Here is a 17655-nt window from a genome sequence, read left to right as displayed (position 1 = left end):
CTATTTGAATTCCAGTTTGTAATGAAATAAAACAGGAAAAACATAAAGGGGTTAATACTTTCCCAAGGCACCACATGTAACATGCTAATATACATTGTGTTTTAATTTCTCACCAAGATCTCTGTGTGCTGTCATTAAATGAAAACATTGTTTATCACCTCCCCGCCCACACCACATAAATTAATGGACTAAGGGACTGGTCTTTGTGCCTGTAGCCCCTTAATTTACATGTTGTCTTTAACCCCTCCCAAAATATACAATTAAAAGTGATCAAAAAGTCGCATGTACGCCAAAATGGTACCAATACAAACTACAACCCGTCCCGAAAAAAACAAGCCCTTACACAGCTTTTTTGACTGAAAAATAAAAAAGGTTATCGCTCTCAGAATATGGTGACATAAAAAATAATTTATTTTATAAATAAGTGATTTTATTGCACAAATGCTGCAAAACATAAAAAAATTATATACATATGGTATCGCCAAAATCGTATCGACCCGCAGAATAAAGTAAAATTGGAATTTATAGCCCAGGGTGAATGCCATAAAAAAAAAAGAATAAAAAAACATTGTCAGAATTGATGGTTTTTGGTCACCTTGCTTGCCAAAAAAATGGAATAAAAAGTGATCACTTAAATTTGTGGCACCCCAAAATGGTACCAATGAAAACTACAGATTGTCCCGCAAAGAATAAGCCCACACACAGCTCCGGTGGAGAAAAAATAAAAAAGTTCTGGCTCTAAGAATATGGCGATGCAAAATGTGCAGTGTTCCAAAAGCAGATAAGATTGGGCGGCATTTATCAGTGCGACACCGGCCACACATCTGCGGATTATTATTTATTTACCCCATTATTATACCCTCTTATTATGCCTTGATGTTCTCCGCGCAGATTACATATGCCCCCACATTATAAACTGAAATACCAGTAAAACGCCAAACAGAACTAACAAGCTAAATCTGCGCGCCAAATGCCGCTCCCTCCCTTCTGAGCCCTACGGCGTGCCCAAACAGTAGTCTACGTCCACTGATATGGCATCGACATACATAGGAGAACCCGGTTAATATTTTATGAGGTATTTGTCTTCAGTGGCACAAACTGGGTATAACATGTAGTGCACTAAAATGGCATATCAGTGGAAAATTGTAATTTTCACTCTGCACCCTCCTCTGCACATTAACCCCTTCGCGCACCACAACATAGCATGTCGTAGTGTGGGGGTGATGTATGGAGCGTCTCACGTGAAAAATAAAGAATTTAAAACGGCAAAATTGCTGTTTTTTGGTCACCTTGGCTCTACCAAAAAAAATGTAATAAAAAGTGCTCAAAAAGTTGTATGTACCAAAAAATAGTACCAATAAAAACGACCGCTCGTCCCTCAATAAATAAGCCTTCACATCACTCTAGTGATGGAAAAATAAAAAATTATGGCTCTTGGAAAGGGGGGAGGGAAAAACTAAAAAGGAAAAGAAAAAAATGGTTCAGTCCGGAAAGGGTTAATTACTTTATAATGAAAAAAACATTTATAACCACATGTGGGATATTGCCGTACTCGGGAGAAATTGCTTTACAAATGTTGGGCGGCTTTTTTCTCCTTTATCCTTTATGAAATTGAAAATATTCAACATTTTAGTGGAAGAAATATTGATATTCATTTTCATGGCCTAATTCTAATAAATCCTGCAAAAGACTTGTGGGGTCTAAATGCTCACTAAACCCCTAGATAGATTCTTTAGGTGGTGTAATTTCCAAAATGGGGGTCACTTTTAGGGGTTTTCCACTGTTTTGGGCTCTCAGGGGCTTTCAAATGCGACATGGCACCCAAAAACCATTTCAGCTAAATTTGAGCTCAAAAAGCCAAATAGCGCTCCTACCCTTCTAAGCCCTGTTGTGGGACCAAACAGCAGTTTATTACCACATATGGCATATTTCCGTAATCGGGAGAAATTGTTTTACAAATGTTGGGCTGCTTTTTCTCCTTTATTCCTTGTAAAAATTAAAAATGGCTACCTTTTTTCAGAAAAAAAGTAGATTTTTACCTTTACAGAATAATTCCAATGAATTCAGCAAAACAACTGTGGGGTCAAAATGCTAACTTTACCCCTAGAAAAATTCCTTGATGAGTGTAGTTTCCAAAATTGGGTCACTTTTCGGGAGTTTCCACTATTTTGTTCCCTCCAGTGCATTGCAAACGCTACACGGCACTAAAAACTGTACCAGCAAAATCAGAATTTCAAAATCCAAATGGTGCTCCTTCACTTCTGAGTCCTGCTGTGGGTCCAAACAGCAATTTATTACCACATATGGGGTATGGCTATAATCGGGAGAAATTGCTTTACATATGTTGGGGTGTTTTTTCTCTTTTATTCCTTGAAAAAATTACAAAATTCTAAGTTTTTTCAGAAAAAAAGTAGATTTTCATCTTCACATACTAATTCAAATAAATTTAGCAAAACAAACTATGGGTTCAAAATGCTAACTATACCCTAGATAAATTCCCTGAGGGGTGTAGTTTCCAAAATGAGATCACTTTTGGGGGTCTTTATTGTTTTGGCCCCACAAGACCTCTTCAAACCTGACATGGTACCTAAAATATATTCTAAAAAAAGGAGGCCCCAAAATCCACCAGGTTCTCCTTTGCTTCTGAGGCCTGTATTTCAGTAAATTAGCGCACTAGGGTCACATGTGGGATATTTCTAAAGATTTTTTTTTATTATAAATGAATTTTGGCAAAAAATTAAATAAAATTTGTAAATTTCACTTCTACTTTGCTTTATTTAATTCCTGTGAAACGCCTAAAGGGTAAAAACACTTTCTGAATGCTGTTTTGAATACTTTGAGGGGTGCAGTTTTCAAAATGGGGTGATTTATGGGGACTTTCTAATATATAAGGCCCTCAAAGTCACTTCACAACTGAACTGGTCCATGTAAAAATCGCCTTTTGAAATTTTCTTAAAAATATGAGAAATCGCTGCTAAAGTTCTAAGTCTTGTAACGTCCTAGAAAAATAAAAGAATGTTCAAAAAATGATGCAAACATAAAGTAGACATATGGGAAATGTAAAGTAGTAACTATTTTGTGTGGTATTACCATCTGTTTTACAAGTAGATACATTTAAATTTAGAAAAATGCACATTTTTGCAAATTATCTCCAAATCTTGGTGTTTTTTTTACAAATAAATATTGAATTTATCGACCAAATTTTTCCACTAACATAAAGTACAATATGTCACGAGAAAACAATCTCAGAATAACTTGGATAGGTAAAAGCATTCCAGAGTTATTACCACATAAAGGGACACATGTCAGAGTTGAAAAATCGTCTTCGTCCTGTAGGCCATAACAGGCTCAGTCCTGAAGGGGTTAATGGCACTGCACACTTCTATTACAAAAAAACACAGCTCTCTGCACTTCTGCAATCGGGCAGTTGCTAGGGAACCCTGTGTGGGGAGATCTGCGTCTTCCCTGCATGTCGGCCTATTTAGATACCTGGTAACAGTGATCTAATAGGTTTTTACCAATAAATCACTGTTATCAGTGATCTATATATGGGGACAGCAGGGCACACGTAAATAATGTGTTCCTTGATAGACTGTGCCATTATAGTAAAATAAAATACAAATTAATTAACACAATACTGTAAGATGTAAAAAAAAAAAAATATTGAATAAGGCATGTCGCTTCTTTTTCCCGCGAGGCAGTTTTAATTAAATCAATGGGAGGCGTTTTCGGGCCGTTTTTTCCGAGTTTTGCGACGCGGTTTCCGCGTCAAAAAACTCGGCAAAATGCTCCGTGTGAACATAGCCTTAGAATGCAGCATTCCAAAAGGAGATATTTTGCTGGCCATGAAGGCCAAGAAAGGGTTAATCCAGAGGCTGAACATTAGTACAGACCGAAGGCCCTCTTTACATCGCATTTTGGCCTTCCTTTGGAAGTGTGCAGCAAGAGGACGTATACCTCAGATCGAAGGCCGCTACCTATCCCACTCTATTGCATTTTATATGGACAGTGATGTCAGGACCTTCCCCAGAGCGATTCCTCATGCTCTGCCCCAGCACTGTATGTAGAGTGACATAAGAGCTACCCCAGGGCTGGAGTTCTCAGGCAGAGGAAACATCAAGAACTGCTCTGCCCAGGGAATTTGGCACCCTGACGTCACTGTTCATATATGGTCAGGAGTTTCCGAAGAATGGAGTCCCCGGGAAGTTATTCCACATATGGACTGTCACAATTGGAGATTCCCCAGGACCGGAATTCCCGGGCAGAGCAAGTCCATATATGGACAGTGGCTTTAAGCCTTTCCCCATGACTGGAGTCTCCAGGGCACAGGAAATATCAAGAATCGCTCTGCCCGTGACTCTCGACGTACATGATAAACATAGTTCATAAATGTGATGTAAAGAGGGCCTATGGCATTATGTACACATACGGTCCAGATTTACTCAAATTGATCCAGAATTATGTCGACCATGCTGTGCGCCACATTTATTGCTTTAGACGCTTATTTTCTAGATGCTCGATGTAGGGAGTGATTTAGTAGGTTGGGGCGTGGATTAGCAAAGGGTGTGACTTCAAATGCTACACCTCGCACCAAAAATGCACCATAATTTTGGCAAAAAACCAGGCATAAACTAAACCAACTAAAAGGTGGTATAAAAAAGACAAAAAATTTCCAGCAAAGTGTGCCAAAATTATCATACAGCATGCATCGCTTTGATCAATTTGACGCAATTTCTGACTGCCTTGTCTAAGTTTAGGCTGTGTAAAACTTAGAATGTACTAGTAAATCTGCTCCACAGTTTTTGTTGTGGTTTTTTCTTTTTTTAGCCAGTCGATCCAAAGGAAGTAAAAGTATAATGGAATAATTTATACTTCTATCATTCCTACCCACTTCTGTGTTTATCCATTAAAAATCCTTATGTGTAAATTAAGCTTCATACAAGTCACAGCTGAAGATTTGCTACAATACATCGGATATAGGCAATCTTCTGTAAGGGTATGTTCACACGAGGGCGTCCGTAACGGCTGAAATTACGGGGATGTTTCAGCCTGAAAACATCCCCGTAATTTCAGCCGTAACGGCATGTGCAGGCGCTTGAACGCCGCGTCAATTACGGACGTAATTGGCGCTGCTATTCATTGGAGTCAATGAATAACGGCTCCAAATACGGCCAAAGAAGTGACAGGTTACTTCTTTGACGCAGGCGTCTATTTACGCGCCGTCATTTGACAGAGGCGCGTAAATTACGCCTCGTGTGAACAGACAAACGTCTGCCCATTGCTTTCAATGGGCAGATGTTTGTCAACGCTATTGAGGCGCTATTTTCAGACGTAATTCGGGGCAAAAACGCCCGAATTACGTCCGTAAATAGGCCGTGTGAACATACCCTAAGACTGACTGATGCTTTCCAGGCCCCTTTCACATCACATTCAGGAGATTTGTTTTCCTGCACTTCCTTATTCTTATTTTATTTAGCTCACAGAGGATTTTGTAGACTGGATACAAATGTAGCAAATTTGCAGCTGTGTGTAAGGGGGAGTTCACACTGAGTTTTTTTACGAGTTTTTTTACGTGGAAACCGTGTCGGAAAACGCGCCAAAAAACAGCCGAAAATGCCTCCCATTGATTTCAATGGGAGGCGGAGGCGGTTTTTCCCGTGAGCGGAAAAACCGGCTCGCGGGAAAAAGAAGGGACATGCCCTATCTTCCGGCGTTTACGCCTCTGACCTCCCATTGACATCAACGGGAGGCAGAGAAAGCGTATTTTGCGGCGTTTTATTCCCGTGGCGCTCAATGGCTGCAAAATACTCGGTGTGAATCCAGCCTAAGACTAGTTTTATACAGGTTTTCAGCCTCTGGAGGTAAATAAATATGTTCCGTTTTAGGCGGGATTCACACGAGTGTCGGCCGGTAAAATCGGCCATTTTGCCCGGCGGGTTTGCATTAAGTTTTGCATCCGGGCCGGGCAGATCCGGACAGTGACATCAGCGGCAACTCCTGAAGGGGAATCCCCATGTGTTCGGGGATTCCGCTTCAGGAGTTTCCCCTGTTGTCACTGCCCAGATATGGACAGAGACATCAAGCGCTCTGTCCAGGAGCGGAATCCCCGAAAACACGGGGATTCCGCTCCTTCAAGGAGCTAAAGTGCGGCTAGCACATAGCAGAGTGGGGAGATACCTCCCCGCTCTGCTATAGTGGCGTCGCTACAGTAGTAGCAGCCGCAGCAGCAGCTGCAGCTGCTAGCGGCGCCATCGAAGGTGTTGCCGGGCCAGGGTGCTTTTCAAGCAGGGGAAGGGAGCCAGCGCAGTGCTCCCTTCCACCTGCTGTACACCCCGGCCCTGCCACACAGTGTACAGCGATGCCATTCGTCAGAATGGCATCAACTCCTCCTCCTCACATGCACTCTGCGCTGTGAGGAGGAGGAGATAGAGCGCAAGCTCCGGAAAACCCGGCCATCACTCGGGACACATCCCGGTGATGGCCGTGTATTACCCGGCCCTATAGACTTCTATGGGAGCCGGGTGGCCGGGTACCCGGGCGAAGATAGAGCATGTCCTATTTTTTGACGGCCGGTTTTTCCGGCCGTCAAAAAATCGGTCGTGTGAATAGCCCCATTAGGGGTCTATTATTCCTAATGCAGCCGGGTGCCGGCCGATTTATGAACGGCCGGCACCCGGCCGGGAAACCCTGCCGTGTGAATGAGGCCTTATTGACAGCAAGTAAAAATCTTGAAAATGACGAGGAATGGAAACACAAAGTATAGTAGAAAGTCGATTAACTTTTCTTCATACTGTAACAAAGTTTTAGATATGATTATATTTGATTACCCCTTTAATATTAATATATATATATATATATTCCATTTTCTTTTTCATCTGAAGAGATAAAATCTAATTGAAACAAGTGTAGCTCAATTTTCTGGTTAATGTAGTTATTTTATTATTTATTAACTGAAATATGTTATGCCTTGAAATGAGACTTTCCATTTCTGTTATATTTTTTTAAATCAATATTTAAATTGAATATTTCAGCTTTACTAACAGAAGTTATTTTATATTAACAATATTAACAATGGGAACCACTTTAGAAATGTTGTTACAGAGTTTGGTAGGGATTCAACTCTTCAGTCATATGAGAACAATACTTTCATTTCTATTCCAGTCATTTTCAACTGAAATATTATAATTTTTTCTCTATATTTACACTAATTAAAAAGGCACAAACCGAATATATTGCATTCAAGTCACATGACTATTTTATAAAAAATCTTTACAATCAGGGGCGTATATAGGGGTCAGGTAGGGCATATGCCACGGGTGCAACTAGGATGCAAGGAAGGGGGGGTGCCGCTGGTATATCTGTCGCCTAAGGGCGGGTTCACACGTGGCGGAATTTCACTTAAATTCCGCTGCGGACACTCCGCAGCGTTAATCCGCAGCGGAGCCGTTTCTCCATTGACTTTCACTTTAATTTAGCAGTGTTCGTTTAGACGATGCGTACAATTCCGCTGCGGAGCATAGGCTGCGGAGCGGAATGTGGTGTCCGCAGCATGCTCTGTCTGTTGCGGAGCAGTGGCGGACTCATGGCGGAATTTCTCCATTGACTTCAATGGAGAGTCAAAATTCCGCAATGAAGTCCGCAGATCTTATGTGTGCTGCGGAGCGTATTGGTTTTACTACCATGACATTTCTTCATTCTGGCTGGACCTATGTATTTCTAGGTCTACAGCCAGACTGAGGAAGTCAATGGGGCTCCCGTAATGACGGGAGCGTTGCTAGGAGACGTCTGTAAATAGTCACTGTCCAGGGTGCTGAAAGAGTTAAGCGATCGGCAGTAACTGTTTCTGCACCCGGGACAGTGACTACCGATCTCAATATACATGTATCTGTAAAAAAACATATAAGTTCGTACTTACCGAGAACTCCCTGCGTCTGTCTCCAGTCCGGCCTCCCAGGATGACGTTTCAGTGTAAGTGACGGCTGCAGCCAATCACAGGCCAAGCACAGGCTGCAGCGGTCACATGGACTGGCGCGTCATCCAGGGAGGTCGGGCTGGATGCCGAAAGAGGGACGCGTCACCAAGACAACGGCCGGTAAGTATGAAAATCGTTTACTTTCACTAGGGAAAGTGCTGTCCCTTCTCTCTATCCTGCACTGATAGGGAGAAGGGAAGCACTTTTCCCGCAGTCCGCAGCAGCTAGTCCGCATCAATGTACTGCACATTTTGTGCAGATCCGCAGCAGAATCTGCAACGCAGATTCTGTGTGGCATTGATGCGGACAGTTGCGGAGGAAATCCGCCACGTGTGGTCATGCCCTAACACTGCAGCCCCAGTGGGTCCCGATGCTGGTGACTGCCACATTCCATCGTATCTGCGTCTTTACGACGCAGATACAATTGAATACTATAGCGGAGGAGCTCCCTGCTCCGCCACCACTAGGCTACAGGCCACGTTAGGCTTGCAGCCTATAAGACGCTGGGACGGAGTTGAGCAGGGAGCAAGGCTAGGTAGCTAATTTTTTTAAATTTGTTTCTACAAGGTGGGCTGTGTTGCACCATCCACATGGGGGTGGGTGGCACTGTCTACAGGGGGGGGGGGCTGTGTGGCCCAAAATGCAAGGGGGGGATGTGTGGCACCATATGCAAGGGGGGGCTGTGTGGCACCATATGCAAGGTGGGCTGTGTGGCACCATCTACAAGGGAGGCTATGTGGCACCATCTGCAAGGGGGGCTGTATAGCACCATCTACAAGGGATCTGTTTGGCACCATCTGCAAGGGTGGTCTGTGTGGCACAATCTACAAGGGGGCTGTGTGGCACTATCTACAAGGGGGGCTATGTGGCGCCGTCTACAAGGGGGGCTATGTGGCGCCATCTACAAGGGGGGCTGTGTGGCACTATCTACAAGGGGGGCTGTGTGTGGAACCATCTACAAGATGTGCTGTGTGGCACTATCTACAAGAGGGGGTCTGTGTGGCGCTATCTACAGGGGCCTGTGTGTGGCGCTTTCTACAGGGGGCTGTGTGTGGCCTCTATAATTTATTTTATTGATATATAACTATTGCTTTTAAAATTTACAAAGGATATTATGCTCGAGTTACATTAAAAAAAATGAGAAAAATTACATCTCATTGATTAGTAGAGAAAGCAAACATGGTGAGGGGGAAGGAGATATTGGGAAAGAAGTTGGGGGGGGGGGGGGTGGCGCCAATCTGAATCTTTGCCCTAGGTTCATGAGTACCTAGCTACGCCTCTGTCTACAAGTAAGCTCTAATTTTATTTAACACTATATAGAGTGAACTTTGTCAGTTCATCATAATGGACGAACAATGGAGTGACTAGAAATGGTACAACAGTGCCTCCATGTGGATGTGAAACAAAAAGACAACTGACTATACAATTATCTTGTACATATTTCTATTTAACATTTTATTTTTCTGATCACAAAGGCTATTATATAGTGGCTTAATTTTATATATATATATATATATATATATATAAATTCCCTATAGCATATATTTTATACAGATAATATATTTCTTATGAATGTTGTAGACTTAGCCCAGGTAGTCTCTCACGAAATATGATTGTGCCATTGTTGAATGGCGGATTCTGCCTATACTACAACCCTGGCCTCCTAAACAATATTCTGCTATTCCATTTTTTTCCCCTTGTATTCCTTCTTCATCCTCAGAAGCAAAGTTTAGAGATTATTTTCTAGCACTGTTCATCTCTTTCTTGGACACCCCACCCATTCATAAATATCCATGGCAGCTCAGTCCTGCCTAGACCATTGGGGTCTCTGTATTTTGTTATGAAGTCTAGCTGATTTTACAGTTCTTTTACTCTTTTTAGTTCTGATCACCCATATTTAATTGTCCTTCCTTAGGTCATCATGCCTTATAACTCACCATATGAAACAACCAGTTTCATAATTCATCTTCAGAAGTTTTGACATTCTTGATGAAAAGGGAGAAATGGTAACTTATATTGCCCTGTGCCAACAATGCTTTGATCTCAATGCTTACCTCATTCTAAGGGTATGTTCACATGGCTTAGCAAAATACGTCTGAAATTACAGAAGTGTTTTCAGGCGAAAACAGCTCCTGAATTTCAGACGTTTTTGCAAGTACTCGCGTTTTTCGCTGCGCCTTTTACGGACGTTATTGGAGCTGTTTTTCAATGAAGTCAATGAAAAACGGCTCCAAAAACGTCCCAAGAAGTGACATGCACTTCTTTGACGTGGGCGTCTTTTTACGTGCCGTCTTTTGACAGCGACGCGTAAAATTACACCTCCTCTGAACAGAACATCGTAAAACCCATTGCAAGCAATGGGCAGATGTTTGCAGGCGCAATGGAGCCGTCTTTTCAGGCGTAATTCGAGGCGTAAAATGACGTCTGAAAATAGGCCGTGTGAACATACCCTAAGCATTGACATTGTATCTAAGGCTAGTAAAGCGAGTCGCTAGCAATTTATTTTTTTAATCACTACATGCTGGGATTTCTGAACCATTTTAAATAGTAGTAGCTACTTTATTCCTCCATTGTATAACATGAAAATCACTTGGAAATCTCTCACTGTATAGAAAGAAGTCTTTCTGCAAAATGTCTATGTGTAGCCCTTGCCTAAAATCCAGTGAGGATTCTGTCACATAAAATATGACCAGTAGAGGGCAGGCACGTTGTTCTTTGCTATGCATATAGAGCACAGGGAACAGGGAATAATAAGATAACAAAATGTAATTGATTATTAAGGCTGAGTTCAGTTCACACTTGCATTGTATAATCTGTTACCGTGATCCGTTTTTAGATTAGTGGATTTTATAAAAGTAACGAATACAAACGGATGGTAAATTGTCCGTTTTTTTAAAAGGATTAGGCGTCGTTCACATCTGTGTCAGGGCTCCATTTCAACGTTCCGTCGGAAACATTGAAATCAATGGTGATGAAAACGGAGACCTCTGGTTTCCGTTTGTGTCAGTCAGGGCTCCGTTCCGAGGGAAAGCTCAGTGGGAATGTCAGAACGGAGCCCTGACGTAGATGTGAACATAGCCTTAGTTTTATGCATCCGTCAAAAAAAACGGACAAGAAGCATCTGTTTGCATCGTTTTTTTTAGTAATTTATAACTAATTTGTTTTACGTAGCTCCCTTTTTGGTTTAGTTGATAGTCGGTTGCTAGGCTCTTCTCTTAAATTCTGAGTAGTGTACATGAGTATGAGTACATTTATCAATTCACACGATTATGACAAAGCTAAAAAAAAATATTTTCTCACCAAACTTGATGTAGATACAGCTCCAAAATGGCAATGGAATTTCTGCTGGGGGTCACTTCCAGTTTCTTCCTAAGGCTGTGTTCACATCAGCATTGTCTTTCCGTTGAGGGGTTCCGTCTGAGCTTTCCGTCGGTGGAACCCCTCAACGGAAAGGCAAATGGAAACTTTAGCTCCCGTTTCCATCACCATTGATCTCAATGGTGACAGAAACTTTGCTAATGGTTTCCGTTTGTCACCGTTGTGAAGGGGTTCAATTGTTTTGATGGAATCAATAGCGCAGTCGACTGTGAACAAGGCCTTGAAAAACGCATACCCCACAGGCAGAGCACTGCAGCAGCAAAGACCACCACATAGCACCACAACCAAGTGACCAGATCAAAAAAGCTCATCTTTCCATGTGGCCTTAGTAGGCAAACTGTGAACAAATAGGTAAGTTTTTATTGTGTTTTTAGTTTCAGCTGTAAAAAACCGCACCGGCAAAAACTACATTGCAAACTGCGTGCAGTTTTTCTACAACTAAGTAATTGAGTACAATGCTGGAGTTTGTAGAACCTTTTTCTGATGCAGTTTAAAACGCAAGAAATTTTCTCTGTGTGAAGGAGGCCTTACAGTGTTTTTGTTGCAGTTGCAGTTTTCCTTCACACATAGAAAATTTATTGCGTTTCCAGCTGCATAAAAAACGCTTCTAAAAATGCTGGTGTATTTTAAATGTTACAGGCTTTTTCTGGCGTACTTAGTGGTGTTTTTTATGTGGTGTCGCGCTATACTTGCTTGCTCACCATTTGTGGCTAGGAATAAAAGCCAGTACTCAGTATAGGTGGGTGTTTCTGTCGATCAGTGTTTCTTGACAAGTCTTATCGACATATACTTTGGTAGGGAAACCTTTAACACAGTGAGCATCCCTTTTGTTCCTTAAAGGGTTATTCCCAAGTTGAGTCCAAAATTTTTTTTTATGCATTCTAAGCTGAAATGAAATTATAAATCAATTGCCTTTCTACCTTTTTTTTAAACTTGATAACTCAGCTAGTGCTGGTTATCTTTTATAAAAAGGGGCGTGAGCGGCTCGATGTCAATCAAGCCGCTCTGCAGTGTGCGCGCTCTCGATGTTTCTTGCTAATGTAGTTCTAGCAGCATCGGGAGAATGATCGTCTCAACCAGGCATTGGAAGCCTGGTTGAGACGAACACACTGTGAATTGCCACACCCCGACACCCTTCTCTGTAACATTCTTCCCCCCCTTGCGGAAAGCCACTTCTCCTAAAGACAGAGAGGATATCATTGCCAAAGCGCGGCCACCGCTAAAGGTAAATAGTGGTGGCCGGATCCCTAGACAACGAGCTACAAACAAAGAGGGACTGACAGCGACAAGAAGAAAAAATATCCAGCTAAATATAGAGATAATTTTGTGAGCCTTTTGGAATAAGCACATTGTGTTGTCTGTAAGTACCTTCCTAAATTTACTTATATTTGTTTCATTATATATGTTTTTAATCATTGAAGTGCTCGGTGGGGGCGTTCTGTAAGAGAGCGATGCTGCTATGAATGCTGTATAACAGCGGTATCGGGAGCGTGTACATACACCAAGCAGCATTGCGATTTTATTACAGCGCCACTTGTTGGTGAAAAGTCATAGAAACACACATATTTAGTAAAAAAAAAAAGAAGAAATTTTGGGATTGAAATTGATGAAATAAAAGATAAAATTTGACTGACAAAAATATTAGGGGAAAATTTGTATTTATTTATATACAACATATTAAATCATAAAAAAAAATGAGTCAACTTGGAAATAACCCTGTAAGTCTGGGTTCACACGACCTATTTTCAGACGTAAACTAGGCGTATTATGCCTCGTTTTACGTCTGAAAATAGGGCTACAGTACGTTGGCAAACATCTGCCCATTCATTTGAATGCTTTTGCCGACGTACTGTGCAGACAACCTGTCATTTACGCGTCCTCGTTTGACAGCTGTCAAACGACGACGCGTAAATTGACTGCCTCGGCAAAGAAGTGCAGGACACTTCTTTGCAACGTAATTTGAGCCGTTCTTCATTGAAGTCAATGAAGAGCAGCTCAAGATTTACGAACATCTCAGACGCCTCGCAAAATGCGAGGAGGAGGAATTACGGCTGAAACGAGGCAGCTTTTTTCTCCTGAAAACAGTCTGTCTTTTCAGACGTAAAAGCCTCTCATCGTGTGCACATACCCTAAGGTCCATTTCAGACATATTCAGGCATAATACATTTACATTTTAGCAGCAACACCCAGACTCGGTCCTACTGAAGCAAACTATGATGAATTAATATGTGGTCATATAATGGCTGTTGGAATTGGGGCTATGACTTCATAGTGATGAAATAGCATACCCTATGTTAGTGCAATGAAATAAGTGTATGTTCACTAGCTATGCATTCCACTCTAGTGTCCACTCTAGTGCCACTCATTTCATTGACCACATAATGCATCAGCTATTTCATGCTTGCTATTTTAGGACTAGTGGAAAAAGGCCTAATAATAATAATGCTGTGTACAGTCCTCGCCTCTGACTGTAATAGAGACCAGATTTCGAAGTAATTTACTTCTAACCAAGTCACATGACTTCACAACATTAAACTTGTAGCGACCGTCTTACTCAAATAGGGGTCAATGTAAATACAGTATTGTAGTATCCCCACAGCATTTCAGTTGACTTCTACTCAAAAGTGACTAAAATCATGTGAGATAAGCATCCTACAATTCTATCCACTGCAAGGCAGACGTGTCATTCACATATATGTAAATGTTTCTGGAGAGTCCCTGAACTGGAGCCCATTGTAGAACACAGTTTAATGTTTAAGATGCGGCTAGGCCATATTTACTGTCAGCCATTGCTCATATTCAGAGATGAGACCTGTGACATTCTGCTCCATGCCCGGCCAAAGTCCTCCCCATTACGAGACCACAGGTGTGAGAATTGGCAGCGCTGTGGACTGCGTGTACACATGGCGGGGTGAGAATGGACACACCTAATATAAGTGAGACACGTGCTGTGGGACACAAGGCTTCATCTGCCCCTTTTGCTCCTTTTGCTGCAGCATTGACAGGATTATTGCTTCTGTTAACCCCTTAATGACCGGGCCATTTTGCACGTTAATGACCAAGGATTATTTCTTGCTTTTTCACGGTCGCATTCCAAGAGTCGTAACTCTTTTTTTATTCCGTCGACATAGCCGTATAAGGGCTTGTTTTTTCCGGGACGAGTTGTATTTTGTAATTGTATCATTTTTAGATGCTTACAATATATTGATTAACTTTTATTAACTTTATTTTAGGAGAGAATTGAAAATAAGCAGCTATTCCAGCATTAATTTTCACGTTATAAATTTACGCCGTTTACTATGCAGCGTAAATAACATGTTAACTTTATTCTATGGGTCGGCACGATTACGGGGATACCAAATATGTAAAGGTTTTATATGTTTTTTCTACGTTTGCACAATAAAAAGCCTTTTAGAAAAAAATTACTTGTTTTTGCATCGCCGCATTCCAAGAGGCGTCATTTTTTTATTTTTCGGTCGATGTGGCCGTACTTGGGCTTGATTTTTGCGGGACAATGTGTAGTTTTCATTAGTACTATTTTGGGGTACATAGGACTTATAGATTAACTTTTATTTTATTTTTTATGGGGGGAATGGGAGAAAAGAGAGAATTTTGCCGTTGTTTTTTGCGTTTTCTTTGGACGCCGTTCATCCGGCGGTTTAATTAATGTGTTCATTTTATTGGTCAAGTTGTTACGATCGCGGGGATACCATATATGTGTATGTGTGATTTGTTTTGACCGTTTTATTAAATAAAACCACTTTTTGGGGCAAAAAAGTACGTATTTTCCGGACTATAAGGCGCACATAAAATGCTGAGAATTTCGAGAAATAGAAAGTGCGCCTTATAATCCGGTGCACCTTATATATGAACCCGACAGTAAAGAGAGGGGTTCATACAGGATCCTTTACCTCTATCGTGGGCGGCAGGGGTCGGCGGCGGCATACCACAGCACACACCATGCTCCTCCCCCCCGTGCGCCTATGAATTTATTCTTCACTTGGGTTTTTACAGTATCCATAAATGGATTGAGCATTACGGCCACCGTAGTCAGGAGCCACACAGTGATACTTACAGCTCTGTGCGCAGGATCCTTGCAATATATCTGTGCTTTAGCGTTAACTATACCCACTACCCCAAAAAATGCCTCCTGTTAAGAGACATGCTTATGATGCAGGTTTCAAGCTTAAAGCTATAAGTTATGCAGTAGAGCATGGAAATAGGGCAGCTGCAAGAGAATTCAACATTAATGAATCCATGGTGCGTAAGTGGAGAAAACAAGAAGATGCCCTCCGCCAAGTAAAGAAGACCAAACTGAGTTTCCGAGGAAACAAAGCAAGGTGGCCACAGTTGGAGGACAAAATAGAACAGTGGGTTATGGAACAGAGAAACGCAGGTAGAAGCGTCTCCACTGTCTCTATTCGACTCAAAGCCACTGCTTTAGCACGTGACATGGAGATCAAGGACTTTCGAGGAGGTCCTTCATGGTGCTTTCGTTTCATGAAAAGGCGTCATCTCTCCATTCGCACCAGAACTACTGTGTGCCAGCAATTACCAAAGGATTATGAAGAGAAGCTGGCCATTTTCCGCACCTACTGCATAACCAAGATAAATGAAAAGAATATCCAGCCAGAACACATTATTAACATGGATGAGGTTCCCCTCACTTTCGATATCCCCGTAAACCGTACTGTTGAGAAAACAGGGACCAGTACGATATCTATACGTACCACAGGAAATGAGAAGTCATCTTTCACTGTAGTTCTCGCTTGTCAGGCTAATGGCCAGAAACTACCACCCATGGTAATTTTCAAGAGGAAGACTTTGCCTAAAGAAAATTTTCCTGCTGGTGTCATCATTAAGGCTAACCCAAAGGGCTGGATGGATGAGGAGAAGATGAGTGAGTGGCTGAGGGAGGTCTACGTCAAGAGACCGGGTGGCTTTTTTCACAAATCCCCATCCCTATTGGTCTGTGACTCGATGCGCGCCCACGTGACCGATACTGTCAAAGCCCAAGTGAAGAAAACTAATTCGGAGCTTGCTGTCATCCCTGGTGGATTAACCAAAGAGCTCCAGCCGCTAGATATCAGCATCAACAGGTCATTTAAAGTTAAATTGCGAGCTGCATGGGAGCATTGGATGACAGAAGGTGACCACACATTCACCAACACAGGGAGGCAACGCCGTGCGAGTTATGCCACTATGTGCCAGTGGATCGTGGATGCCTGGAAGAATGTATCAGTCTCCAGTGTCATCCGAGCTTTCAGGAAGGCTGGAATCACCACTGAAGAGCCTAGCAGCAGCAACGAGACCGACTCGGATAATGAAGAGGAGGACCCCATGCTTGATGCCGAAATCGCCCAACTGTTCAACTCCGACACTGAAGATGACGGATTTGATGGATTTCTGGTGGAGGAATGAACTGAAAAAGTACGGTAAACGTTTTGATTTGCAATTACAGCTGAACCAGTTGCAAGTTATTGTTAAAAAGTGTAATAAATTTTGACTTGCAGTCTGAGCAATGGTTTATTTAACGGTAATGTGCTGCGCCTTATAATCCAGTGCGCCTTATATATGAAACAAGATTGCTTATAAGGCGCTCATAGAAAGTGCGCCTTATAATCCGGTGCGCCTTATAATCCGGAAAATACGGTAGTTTTATTTGACTTTGACTGTAATTTTATTTTATTTTTTTTCACAAACTTTATTTAACTGTTTTACATTTTTTTTTTTAGTCCCACCAGGGGACTTCACTATGCGATGTGCCGATCGCATATATATAATGCTTTGGTATACTTCGTATACCAAAGCATTATTGCCTGTCAGTGTAAAACTGACAGGCAACCTGTTAGGTCATGCCTCTGGCATCGCCTAACAGGCAGATGCTGAAGACAGACCTGGGGGTCTTTGTTAGACCCCCGGCTGTCATGGAAACCCGACGGCGACCCGCGATTTGTTGGCGGGGGCGCCGATCGGGAGACAGAGGGAGTTCCCCCTTCTGTCAAACACATTAAATGCCGCTGTCACTATTGACAGCGGCATTTAATGGGTTAAACTGCCGGAATCGGCGCGCGCTTCGATTCCGGCAGTTGCAGCAGGAGCCAGGCTGTGTATAACAGCCGTGCTCCTGCCGCTGATCGCGTGGGTACAGTCTCAGTACCCGCGCCATCACAGGACGGATATATCCGTCCTCCTGCGCGAACTAGCAGCTGCTGAGGACGGATATATCCGTCCTTCGGCGTTAAGGGGTTAATGTAAGGTCATGTGGACAAAATAGAAACAAGCACTGACAAGTCAGTGGAACT

Source organism: Rhinoderma darwinii, chromosome 4 (assembly GCF_050947455.1).
Source record: "Rhinoderma darwinii isolate aRhiDar2 chromosome 4, aRhiDar2.hap1, whole genome shotgun sequence".
Classification (NCBI taxonomy): Eukaryota; Metazoa; Chordata; class Amphibia; order Anura; family Rhinodermatidae; genus Rhinoderma; species Rhinoderma darwinii.
This window is presented reverse-complemented; position numbering follows the sequence as displayed.